Source organism: Megachile rotundata, chromosome 8, assembly GCF_050947335.1.
Source record: "Megachile rotundata isolate GNS110a chromosome 8, iyMegRotu1, whole genome shotgun sequence".
Lineage (NCBI taxonomy): Eukaryota > Metazoa > Arthropoda > Insecta > Hymenoptera > Megachilidae > Megachile > Megachile rotundata.
Window position 1 is genome coordinate 13,590,794 of NC_134990.1, and position 13,150 is coordinate 13,603,943.

General features: G+C 36.2%; 1 protein-coding gene across 8 annotated transcripts in view; it reads right to left on the minus strand.

The window, feature by feature from the left end:
• Positions 1-13,150, minus strand: part of LOC100881697 (uncharacterized) — a 497,276-nt gene that overhangs the window by 140,369 nt on the left and 343,757 nt on the right. The window lies entirely within an intron of this gene.

The window sequence follows — 13,150 nt, forward strand, 5'->3', positions numbered from 1 at the left end:
AAATGCCACTTACATTCAAGCTTGATACGCAGCGAATATCACGTACTTGTTTAGTCAGTATTTTTCGTGTAAAAATCGATACTTCATTAAAACACGTTATTGACAGATATAATCATTATCTTAACATTTCGATTGATATTACCTTAAAATTGTATTAAAGCATAAACCCTTCGTGTCTCACCAATATTTTAAAATTTAAATTTATACCTTTTCTATCATAAAAATGTATACCTTGAAATGCAACATTTGAACTACTAATCACCACCATTCGAATAGTCCCGAAAACTGACATTTCGAATATTTGCCAAATAAAAATTGAACGATACAATTTTGTTATTATACGCAGGCGTATTTTTCCTGAACGAAGCTTTGATAAATTCCGTGAATACAATGTTTGTATTTCTTTTCTCTATTTAACTGCATATTGCTTTCGTATGAATTGATTTTTTGAAACGTTCCGTCTGGAAAATGGCACTGGATTATTTTTATGGGAAAAATTTATTGTTGAAACATGGTAGTTCAGTGTTTTTCATGTACTGTTTCTACGCGGAACGATGTTAAGTAAAAAGGGGAAAAATACGGAGATGAATGTTCTAATCGAAAATATGTTATGAAAGTTCTTTCGAATACAGTGTACCTTCATTTGTTTTTTAGGGAAATTTTTGTTTAACTCATACAGCAAGTGTAAAAATTATTGCAAATGATTATTGCATCAAAAAATAAATAACAACTTGAACCTAAACACTGATCAAATTTCGAAGACCGATTAAATCAAATTTTAATCAAATTTCATCAAGTAACCACTGATTAACTATTAACATTACCTCAACTGCTTAACAATTAATATTTTCAATCAGTGTTAGATAATTAGTTCCATCGGCTAATCGAGACAATCAAATATTAATCAAATTAGAAATTATAATCAATCATTATCCATCTGCATCGTATTCGATAAATTATGCACACAGACCACGTATTCGAATTGTAGCCAGCAAAAAAATTATTTATGCGATCAACTGGATAATCGTATATCGAATAGAATATCGTTGACAACGTTTCTCTGCCATCAATTCGACTAATATTAAATTTTGAACTTGCGAAGCACAGTGCGTCATGTAATTTGTCGCTGCAATTCGTTCAGCTTCAACATCCATGATTTATCAAACTTTGCAAACTTTTCCTTGGTACATCAAGCTTTTGTTAATCTTTGACTTGTGACGCACTCGTGACGCACAGTGCGTCATGTAATTTGTCGCTGCAATTCGTTCAGCTTCAACATCCATGATTTATCAAACTTTGCAAACTTTTCCTTGGTGCATCAAGCTTTTGTTAATCTTTGACTTGTGACGCACTCGTGACGCACAGTGCGTCATGTAATTTGTCGCTGCAATTCGTTCAGCGTTAACATCCATGATTTATCAAACTTTGCAAACTTTTCCTTGGTACATCAAGCTTTTGTTAATCTTTGACTTGTGACGCACTCGTGACGCACAGTGCGTCATGTAATTTGTCGCTGCAATTCGGACAGCTTTAACATCCATGATTTATCAAACTTTGCAAACTTTTCCTTGGTACATTAAGCTTTTGTTAATCTTTGACTTGTGACGCACTCGTGACGCACAGTGCGTCATGTAATTTGTCGCTGCAACTCGTTCAGCTTTAACATCCATGATTTATCAAACTTTGCAAACTTTTCCTTGGTGCATCAAGCTTTTGTTAATCTTTTACTTGTGACGCACTCGTGACGCACAGTGCGTCATGTAATTTGTCGCTGCAATTCGTTCAGCTTCAACATCCATGATTTATCAAACTTTGCAAACTTTTCCTTGGTACATCAAGCTTTTGTTAATCTTTGACTTGTGACGCACTCGTGACGCACAGTGCGTCATGTAATTTGTCGCTGCAATTCGTTCAGCTTCAACATCCATGATTTATCAAACTTTGCAAACTTTTCCTTGGTGCATCAAGCTTTTGTTAATCTTTGACTTGTGACGCACTCGTGACGCACAGTGCGTCATGTAATTTGTCGCTGCAATTCGTTCAGCGTTAACATCCATGATTTATCAAACTTTGCAAACTTTTCCTTGGTACATCAAGCTTTTGTTAATCTTTGACTTGTGACGCACTCGTGACGCACAGTGCGTCATATAATTTGTAATGATTATTGTATCGCCAGAAATTTGTAATGTCACATGTAATATTAGGTTCTAAGATCTCACGTTGCATTTTTGTTAAATGCAGAGAGAATCGCAGCTTCGATATAAATTGGGATAAATATAATTCTTCTGTTTCATTTCTGATTTATTATCACGGTAATCGGCGCATATTTCAATAACAGAAAACAATAATTCTTGATACGTTTCAATTTTCCGGCGCTTTAATATTCGGGGACAGTGCGATTTTCCATGTTCAATCGAAAACCAATCCCCCTGGGGGTATAATTGAAACTAACGGCGTGAACACATTTTTTCGAGGGTGAATGGAATTCAATTTGTAAGTTAATTAATGAGTAACGTGCCACGGCGCGTTTAAATAGCGGCCTTTTTTTCTGGCTCCGGAATATCCGTGAAATCGCGCGGAAAGTTCTCCGATGTAACAGGGAGCGTTTCGGCTAAAACGGGATGCGGTTTGAAAACGATCGACAACTCGAAAAAACATTCGCTAATCGCCGCTGCGAACGAATAATTAAAGTTTCCGCTCGTCGCGAAATGAATTCTTAATTCAATCCCGTCCGAGAAAAGAGAATTAAAGTTGCATTCCATTTAAACCTATCTTCGATTAATTATTTCACCCGGGAGTGTTTTCATTTCCAGAAAACTTTTCCAACGTCACACGAACATTCATTTACAATGATTTCCGGCCCCTTTTTTTCGCCATTTACGTTTTAATTTTGAAATTCATTTCAATATCGGGTTACTTCTTCTGCATGAAACAAGTTCGCTGCCTATCATCGGATTCATGAATATTAATATCACGCTGAAAAATGAATGAAAAAGGTGTACGTTAACAGCAACAACCTGTCAGCGAAGTTGAAAATATTCTGCCCCGGGAAAAAATCAAACAAACCTGTAATTCTGATATTAAATTCCGCTGTTGCCAAATTCTACTGAAATCTATTTATTGATGATTATAAATATTTGTAATTACTGTATAATTTAGCTGAATGCGAGGTCGAACGAAAAATATTATCGAGAAATTAATGAAAATATGGAAAACAAATTCGTGTACCCATTATCTGAAAAAGGATTCATTTATGAGAAGGTCAATGCAGAAATTATAAAACATCAATGCAACAATGTTATATATAAAATTTAAAAAATTATACGAACAAATATATTATTAAAACAAAAGAATTTATGTAAAGGTAGGTAGAAACGTTTCGAATCATGAAGCAGGAGCCAATAACAAATGAAACATGTGAAACTTGAATATTATTAAAAAAAAAGAATTTATATAAAGGTGTATAGAAACGTTTCGAACCATGAAAAATACAAGCAGGAGCCAATAACAAATGAAACATGTGAAATTCAAATATTATTTAAAAAAAAAGAATTTCTGTAAAGAAACATTCAAAACTATAAAAAATACCAGCAAGGATCAGCAACAAATGAAACATGTGAAATTTGAATATTATTAAAAACAAAGAATTTCTGTAAAGGTGTATAGAAACGTTTCGAACAATGAAAAATACAAGCAGGAACCAATAGCAAATGAAACATGTGAAATTTGAAATTATTAAAAAAAAAAGAATTTATATAAAGGTGTATAGAAACGTTTCGAACCATGAAAAATACAAGCAGGAACCAATAACAAATGAAACACGTGAAATTTGAATATTATTAAAAAAAAAGAATTTATATAAAGGTGTATAGAAACGTTTCGAACCATGAAAAATACAAGCAGGAACCAATAACAAATGAAACACGTGAAATTTGAATATTATTAAAAAAAAAGAATTTCTGTAAAGGCGTATAAAAACATTTAAAACTATAAAAAATACCAACAAGAATCAGCAACAAATGAAACCATGTAAAATTTGAGTATTATTAAAAAAAAAAAGAATGTATGTAAAGATGTATAGAAACAGACTACGAAGAATAAAAGCAGAATTCAGCAACAAATAAACCAAATAAAATTTGAATATTTAAGAAGAAAAATATTTACGTAAAGACGTATAGAAACGGACTATGAAAAATACAAGCAGGGATCAGCACTTTGCTGATTGCCGTGTAATTCGCGAAATAATTTATTCAGAGGTTGTTCGGGACAAAGTGCATCGTTGCGAAATATCGCGGTGTATAACCCGTAGCCATTTTTTAAGACCGACCGGATACGTCCAGAGGCATGTAAAGTATGGAGGACGTCAGGTAAAGTGACAGGTAGCCGGGATAAAAATTCTCATACATGATATATTCTAATAAATATCAAGCTGAAATATTCAGCGGCGAGTTGGCCGGAAATATACGGGGAGGAATAAAAAATCGCGAGGAGCGTGTAACGAGAGACAGGCGTGCGACGTCGTCACGCGATTCGATTTTTTTTTCGCAGAGTTTAAACGCGTCGATTCATATTTTAACAATTAACCCCTTAACCTACGATTTACGCTCGAGAATTTTGGATCGGAAACGTAATGTTTATGTTTGACTCGTTCATTGTGCACGGACTATGCTCGTAGTTGTAGGTTAAGGGGTTAAACCGGTTCGATTGTAATTAAAAGTTTCAGATTTTTAAAATTACCGAAAGTGATTAAAGGAAATTTGTGCATAAAAAAATATGGGAACAAAATAAATTATTCGCAGACATGCGTAATGCTTCGAATGTTGGATGATTAAACTGTATAAATAATTATGAAATAAAATATTGAGAAGCGATCACTTGTAGCGAGATTTAGTTCTCCTTTAATCCTGTATTCTCGGCACACTTTCCTCTATATTTTAATCACGTTCCCCACTCTGCTGCATCAAAAAGAAATCGCTGGGAGTTCCGGTCGAGAACTATCAGAAACACTGCCGCGAAATTCATTTTTAATAAGATCTCGATCAAAAGCAACGTATCCAAACTCCGTTATCAACCGATATTGCACCGTCTTCTTTTGATAGCTAATTTCTTCGGCACGGTACTTTTAAAGTGCAATCTGCCAGTCGGTTCTCGACTCGCATAATTATATCCATCTCGTGGAGAAAATAAAAACGTTGGATTCGGAGAGACATAAACCGATAAGATCGAATTTCGAACGATTTATCGAAGACGGGATAGCTTGAATCTTCGGGATACGATCCTAAACTTTCCACGAATTTCACGTTTTTCGATCGAGTGGGGGAAACACACTGATGGTCGATTAAAGGAATGTAAGATCCTACGGGAGGAAATACTCTCACAGAGACAACCTGTGCGATTCGTGGAATCAACATTCCTCACATTTCTGTGACCGCAGAAATTGACCTCGCGTTAATTGCAGAAATGCTCGAGTCACTGCTGCTGATATGCAAAAAGTCTTTCGCGTGATACTTTTCTTCGAATACGTTGAGTTGCAAAAAGAGAATTCGATAGAGATAATTTAGGAATAGTTAGTAGTCAAACAATTATAATAAAACTTGTATAATAGGTACCAATAAATAGATTATTCAAATACAGAATAAATAATGCACAGTGTAATACACGCTAATAAGATCAGCCTAATATATGAACAGAAGATGATCATAAAAAATCCACAGTGTAATGCATGCTAATAAAATCAGCATAAGTGATATGTGAAGAGAAAATGATCGTATAACTTGTGTATCGACGACAAGTAGTCAGACAAGTAGTATGTGGATCATAGGTGGACAGACAAGTAAAATAGAGACAGTATATTGTCGGTAGAATAATGTGTAATTAGTAGTAAGACTGATAGTATATGGATGATGAGTGAGACCAGTAGTATATGGTCAGTGTGTGGCCAGACAAGTAGTATGTAGTCAGTGAGTCATAAGACAAGTAGTATGTAGTCAACGAGTCGTCAGACAAGTAGTATGTGGACCATGCATAGTCAGACAAGTAATATGAGGACAGTAAGTAGTCAGACAAGTAGTATGTGGACTTAAGTGATCAGACAAGTAGTATGTGGACAGTAAGTGGTCAGACAAGTAGTTAGAGGGACCATGCATAGTCAGACTAGTAGTATGTGGACAGTAAGTGGTCAGACAAGTAGTATGTGGACGATAAGTGATAAGGCAAATAGTATATGGGTGAGTTGTCAGATAAGTAGTATATGTACGATAGGTGGTCACACAAGTAGAATATATTAAGTGGTCAGACAGGTAGTATATGTTAGGTAGTCAGACAAATACACTGTGTGGAAGGTCGTCAGATAAGTAGTATATGGAAGAGTGGCCAGACAAGTAGTATAAGCCAGGTCAGACAAGTAGTATATGTTAGGTGGTCAGATAAGTAGTATATAGTGGTGTGATCAGACAAGTAGTATATAGTGGTGCGGTCAGACAAGTAGTATATGTTAGGTGGTCAAATAAGTAGTATATGGAAGTGTGATCAGACAAGTAGTATAAAGTGGTGTGGCCAGACAAGTAGAATATGTAAGATGGTCAGACAAGTAGTATATGTCAGGTGGTCAGACAAGTAGTATAAGAACAATATATCAGACGAACTCTACCCAAATAATATATAATTACACAAACATGAACAGGTGATCAGACAAGCAGTCTATGAGCAATCTACTCTGAGATAAGTAATGCATGATCAGTGGTCAGACAAGTAGTATATAGACACCCACTCAAACCAGTAGTATACAGAATAACTAAATAATTTGTATAGAGACCATAACGTACTCAAATAAATATTTTCTATAGATAACACATAATCAAACAATTAATACACAAATTTGTAGATACGTATTGATAGTAATGTTCAAGCTTGTACACAATTATTAATAATGTTACTCAAGTTTCAATTATTAATAATGTTACTCAAGTTTCATAGAACACAGCTACCATAAATAAATTACTAAGTGAAATATAAACCCATGAGATCAAAGTATCACATGTAAGTACCCAGCAAAAATAAGGAGTTTAATCTCGGTAGCTAGCTGGTCAGACTAAAGTACAGACGGTGGGTGGTCAGAAAAAGAGTACGGAAACGGTAGGTGGTCAGACAAGTATAGCCGTGGTAGGTGGTCAGTAGTGCATACTGGGTAGACGGAAAAATAAATGGTACACTCAAAGCAAATAACCAGGCACTGTTATTTTCGAACAGCATGATTGACCTGAACACCTTAGCAACAATTCATTAGTAATTTTAACAATGTTACTGCAATAATTTGCGAATTAAAACTAACACAATATCTCTCGGAACATATAACTTGTATATCAATTTGAAAGTCGTATAACAATTTAATAGTTGTTATAACAGTCCAACTTCAACACCTCACTGCAAGACTTAGTCGAAATCTATTCGATAAATATTCCGACAGTTCACATCTGCCCGCAAGGACCCAAACCGTTCTAATTTCCAAACATCTGCCGCGATATTTCGGTGAAAGTGTAATTTACATTTTCGAAAACCATGAAGATGTACCCACGAAGCCCCACGAGAACGGATCGCAGACATCGCCGGCTAGTCGGATGCCACCGGAAGAAGGAGCACGGTATTATTTGGCTGTTTCTCGCCACTGAACTTTCCTCTATATACGCGGAAACCGTGTGCAGTCGTGAGAATTATATAGCGAGCCTGAAGGGTATGGGAAGAAGTGGGGTTTGCCTCGATCTCCCTGTGGCGAGTTGCACTTGTAAATGCACGTCTCCCACGGTATCCTGTCTACATCCCCAACACAGGGTGTCCCATAAAAACCTCCATCCAAAACCACAAAAATTACCATCTGGTCATCACAGTGCACAAAATCGAATAAAACCTATACACCTCGAAATCTATCCACACATATCCACATTCACATCGAAAATATTTTTTTAAATTTCAAATCTGAATGTCCACACGAAGATCACTCGAAGCCACTTAACTTTATCCCACGGGATCGTTCGAAATACAAGCTGTCCCGGTTACATGGGACACCGTGTATGTACGGCAGGTATATGGCTGCCAGGAGGCAGGCGGCTGCGAGCTACAGTGAGAACACAGTTCTTGCATTAGCCAAAGAAAGATTTCTGGCGAATCAAGCGAAAGAGAGAGGGTTTGGCCTACCAGCCAAGTGTGGAACGAAGAAAGGATCCATATATAGACAACCCGTGCTTCTTACCGGAGGCGTGCTACCACGCTCTATTGCCGATCCTTGATGTCTGATATCGCGCCGACAAGTACCACTTCCGTTTCGGGGAAAGCTGCTGGTAAAACGTTCTTTCTGTGGCAATTAACTGGCCACACGGTTCCAGTTTATACGGTTAAACATTCTTAATAAAATTCTTCATTTCTTGGAGACATGAGGATACAGGAGACATGAAGATTCACAGTACAGGGTGTTTCATAATTAGTGTAGGTCTTTGATATGGGGGTAGACGTGATTCTGAATAAGGTTTCCCTTTGCAAAAATGGGGTTTGAAGCTCCGTTTTTGAATTATTAAGGAAAAACACGAGAGTTGCGCATACACAGACGCGAGAGCGGTAGCTTCGGATAACGCGTAGTTATCTAACGCGTAGTAATCTAGTGCGTAGTAGTGCAACGCGTAGTAATACAGCGCGTGGATATCCAAACGTAGTAATCTAGCGCGTGCATACTCCACGCGTAGTAATTCAATGCGGAATAATGCAGCGCATGGTAATTCCAAGCGTAAGAATCTAATGCGTGGTAGTCTAACGCGTACTAATCCAGCGTGTGGATATCTAACGCGTAGTAATCCAGCGCGTGGTTATTCAACGCGTAGTAGTCCAACGCGTAGTAATTCTAAGCGTAGAAATCTAACGTGTAGTAGACCAACGCGTGGTAATTCTAAGCGTAGGAATCTAACGCGTAGTAATCCAACGCGTAGTAATACAGTGTATGGATATCCAACGCGTAGTAATCCAGCGTGTGGATATCTAACGCGTAGTAATCCAGCGCGTGGATATTCAACGCGTAGTAGTCCAACGCGTAGTAATGCAACGCGTGGTAATTCCACGCGTAGTAATTCCACGCGTGGTAATTCCGCGCGTAGTAATTCCACGCGTCCATAACTCCATGCGTGGTAATTCCACGCGTAGTAATTCCACGCGTCCATAATTCCCTGCGTGGTTATTCCACGCGTAGTAATTCCACGCGTTTATAATTCCATGCGTGGTTATTCTGCGCGTCCATAATTCCATGCGTGGTTATTCCACGCGTAGTAATTCCACGCGTCCATAATTCCATGCGTGGTAATTCCGCGCGTAGTAATTCCACGCGTCCATAATTCCATGCGTGGTAATTCCACGCGTAGTAATTCCACGCGTCCATAATTCCCTGCGTGGTAATTCCACGCGTAGTAATTCCACGCGTGGTAATTCCGCGCGTAGTAATTCCACGCGTCCATAACTCCATGCGTGATAATTCCACGCGTGGTAATAGTACGCGTCCATAATTCCATGCGTGGTAATTCCACGCGTAGTAATCCAACGCGTAGTAATCCAGCGCGTGGATATTCAACGCGTAGTAGTCCAACGCGTGGATATTCAACGCGTAGTAGTCCAACGCGTAGTAATGCAACGCGTGGTAATTCTAAGCGTAGGAATCTAACGCGTTGTAATCCAACGCATAGTAATCCAACGGGTAGTAATCCAACGGGTAGTAATCCAACGCGTAGTAATCCAACGCGTAGTGATCCAACGCGTAGTAATCCAACGCGTAGTGATCCAACGCGTAGTAATCCAACGCGTAGTGATCCAGCGCGTGGATATTCAACGCGTAGTAGTCCAACGCGTAATAATCCAACGCGTAGTAATCCAACGCGTAGTAATCCAACGCGTAGTAATCCAGCGTGTGGATATCCAACGCGTAGTAATCCAGCGCGTGGATATTCAACGCGTAGTAATCCAACGCACAATAATCCAACGCGTAATAATCCTCGCGCTCTGATTGGTCCGTGCTTTTCCTCAATAATTCAAAAACGAAGCTTCAAACCCCATTTCTGCAAAGGGAAATCTTATTCAGAATCACGTCAGCTACCATTTCAAGGACTTACACTAATTATGAAACAACTTGTATAAACTGTTATACTTCTTACTACCTTGAAGGACATATTTAGACTATTACAATGCGTTAGTTAAGTTATAGCAGAGTGAATGAAAGTTTCAGAGAGTTGTAACTACGTAGAGATGTATTATTTATTACAACGATCAACACGTTAACAGCGTTCTACAACGAAACGAGAGTGTTGAACTTATGAAGTTCTGTCTTTGATTAATGCGCGAGTTTCTTTTCGGGGATAAAGCTCTTTTCAGAAGCTGAAAGACGTAGCTCGCCCAGAGGGGAACAGAGTCGATTCGAGTTTGCTTTAGACGAGGGGTTTTATTGGCTTTTATTTTGAGACCGAGTTAGCTTTGATGTATCTGGAAAGTTGCGCTTAAATAGCCGTTCAACGATGAAGTTACTCTCAATGGATTCTTGTGTTTTACTGCTGGATCGAGGATATAGAGCCGATTTTGCGACACGGTTTAAAGACGCTTTGGACAGTTTTTAATTTCATTTTAAGAAAATTTAAGACGGAGATTCCACGTTAAGTAAAGATTGAATACTCTGGAAATTAGGAATTTTTGCCTCATTTTCTATATTTCTGAATTCATAAAATTCCTCTTCTCTCAGTTATCAAACTTTTTAGTATTTTTTAAGTTTCTTCAAACTTCTTCGTAAATCATTTTTTATCTTATCAGACAAAATATTTAAATTTAACACTAATGTCCCGCCTGGCAATATTTTTGAAGAATTAATTTTTGAGAGAACTTTATGTAAATTCTGGAATAACAGTTAAAGAAAATGTGAGAAGCTAAGTTTCCAGAAAATATGCGAGGTAAAAAAAGATATATTTTAGCAGTTAGAAATCATGGAAACTCGTAACAATGCCGGAAGAAAAGCCGATTCCTCCGGAAGTTGCTCGAATTTGCTAAATGCTCTCGAGCTAACGCACCTCTGTCTCGAGTCAGATTCCCCACGGGAGGAAGTTCGAAACTAATGGCTGGAAGTCGACGATGTTTCGCTTTTAACGATTTGTTCGTTCCATTTCTGACTGGAGGAGGAACCAGCCGATACAAGGTAAACACGACGGAGAAAAAAATGGCTGTTTTGCAAACATCCGATCGACAGTTACGAACTATCGGAGAGCAAATTGGATACGTATTTTTCGAACGTTCGATGCTGGTTTGATACGAATTTTTATGTGCTTTGAGAGGAACTTTTTTATGTAAGAAGGATCTGGACTTTTGTATGTTATTGTTATTTGTTTTTAGGGGGATAGTGTTAATTATTTTATGAAACGATGTTATTAATTGTTATATGTAATATATGTAACATTTATTTATTGTTATATGTAAGATATGTGAACGTATGTAATATTTATCAATGGTTGTATGTAACATATGTAAATTATGACAATTAATCAATGTGACGTATGTGACACATGTAACACATGACAATTAATGAATATAACATACGTAATATATGTAACATATGACAGTTAATAAATGTAACGTATGTGACACGTGTACACATGACAATTAATAAATGCAACGTATGTGACACATGTAACATATGACAATTAATGAATGTAACGTATGTGACACATGTAACATATGACAATTAATGAATATAACATATGTAATACATGTAACATATGACAGTTAATCAATGTAACGTATGTAACATATGTAACACATGACAATTAATAAATGTAACGTATGTGACACGTGTAACATATGACAATTAATGAATGTAACGTATGTGACACATGTAACATATGACAATTAATGAATATAACATATGTAATATATGTAACTTATGACAATTAATGAATGTAACGTATATGACACATGTAACATATGACAATTAATGAATGTAACGTATGTGACACATGTAACATATGACAATTAATGAATATAACATATGTAATATATGTAACTTATGACAATTAATGAATGTAACGTATATGACACATGTAACATATGACAATTAATGAATATAACATATGTAATATATGTAACATATGACAGTTAATAAATGTAACGTATGTGACATATGTAACACATGACAATTAACCAACATAACATATGTAACATATGTAACTTATGACAATTAATAAATGCAACGTATGTAACATATATAACACATGACAATTAATAAATATAACATATGTATCGTATGTAACATGTATTAATTTTGGAATATAAGAAGGTTATTAATTATTAAAGCAATAGTATCACTAACTATTAAATGTAACAAGGTTATTAAATAACAAATATAAATTACTCTAAAATACTACATCTACCAAATGAAATTAGAAAAAGTCAGCTAACATTTCATTGACTCATAAAATTTTTTAAGGCCTTATAATGAATAAGCTACAGGTAATATTATTCAATTTTGTTATAATATATTATCTTGATTATTGATCAAATTTGAAACTCATTTTCGGCAATATTCAAGGGATAGTTGATATGCAACCCGCAGGACAAATGGCCAGTTTTTTTATTGCAGTAAAATCGTGATAATGAAGGAAAAATTGATGATATTAACGGGTAAGTGGTTAATTGAACGGACCGCAATGAACGCAAAGGTAATAAGCCGATTCGCAGCTGGTATTCAATGCGTTTATGGGTCAATTTCGAACCGCAGTTATCGAATAACGATAGACTATAAATTCGATCTTGTAATTAAACAAGTGAATCTACAAGGATTTTTAAATGATTTGAAAAAATTATTGTTACCACGATTTCTTCGGAAGATTCATATTTCAAGTACGTTCATTTAAATTTAATTTTAGTTTGCTTGAAACTCGAGAATCACTGGTTTATTTATTTAAATATAAACAGTCGAATGTTACTAATTAATGAGGATTAAGAGTATGACGTGTAAATTTACTACTACTTTAATTATCAATCAGAATATCATTCATTGAACAATTACAATTTGATTCGTAATTAAAGGGAATTTCGTTCAAAATTAATCCGTAATTAATCAGACGTCAAATCGAGAACTTAATTA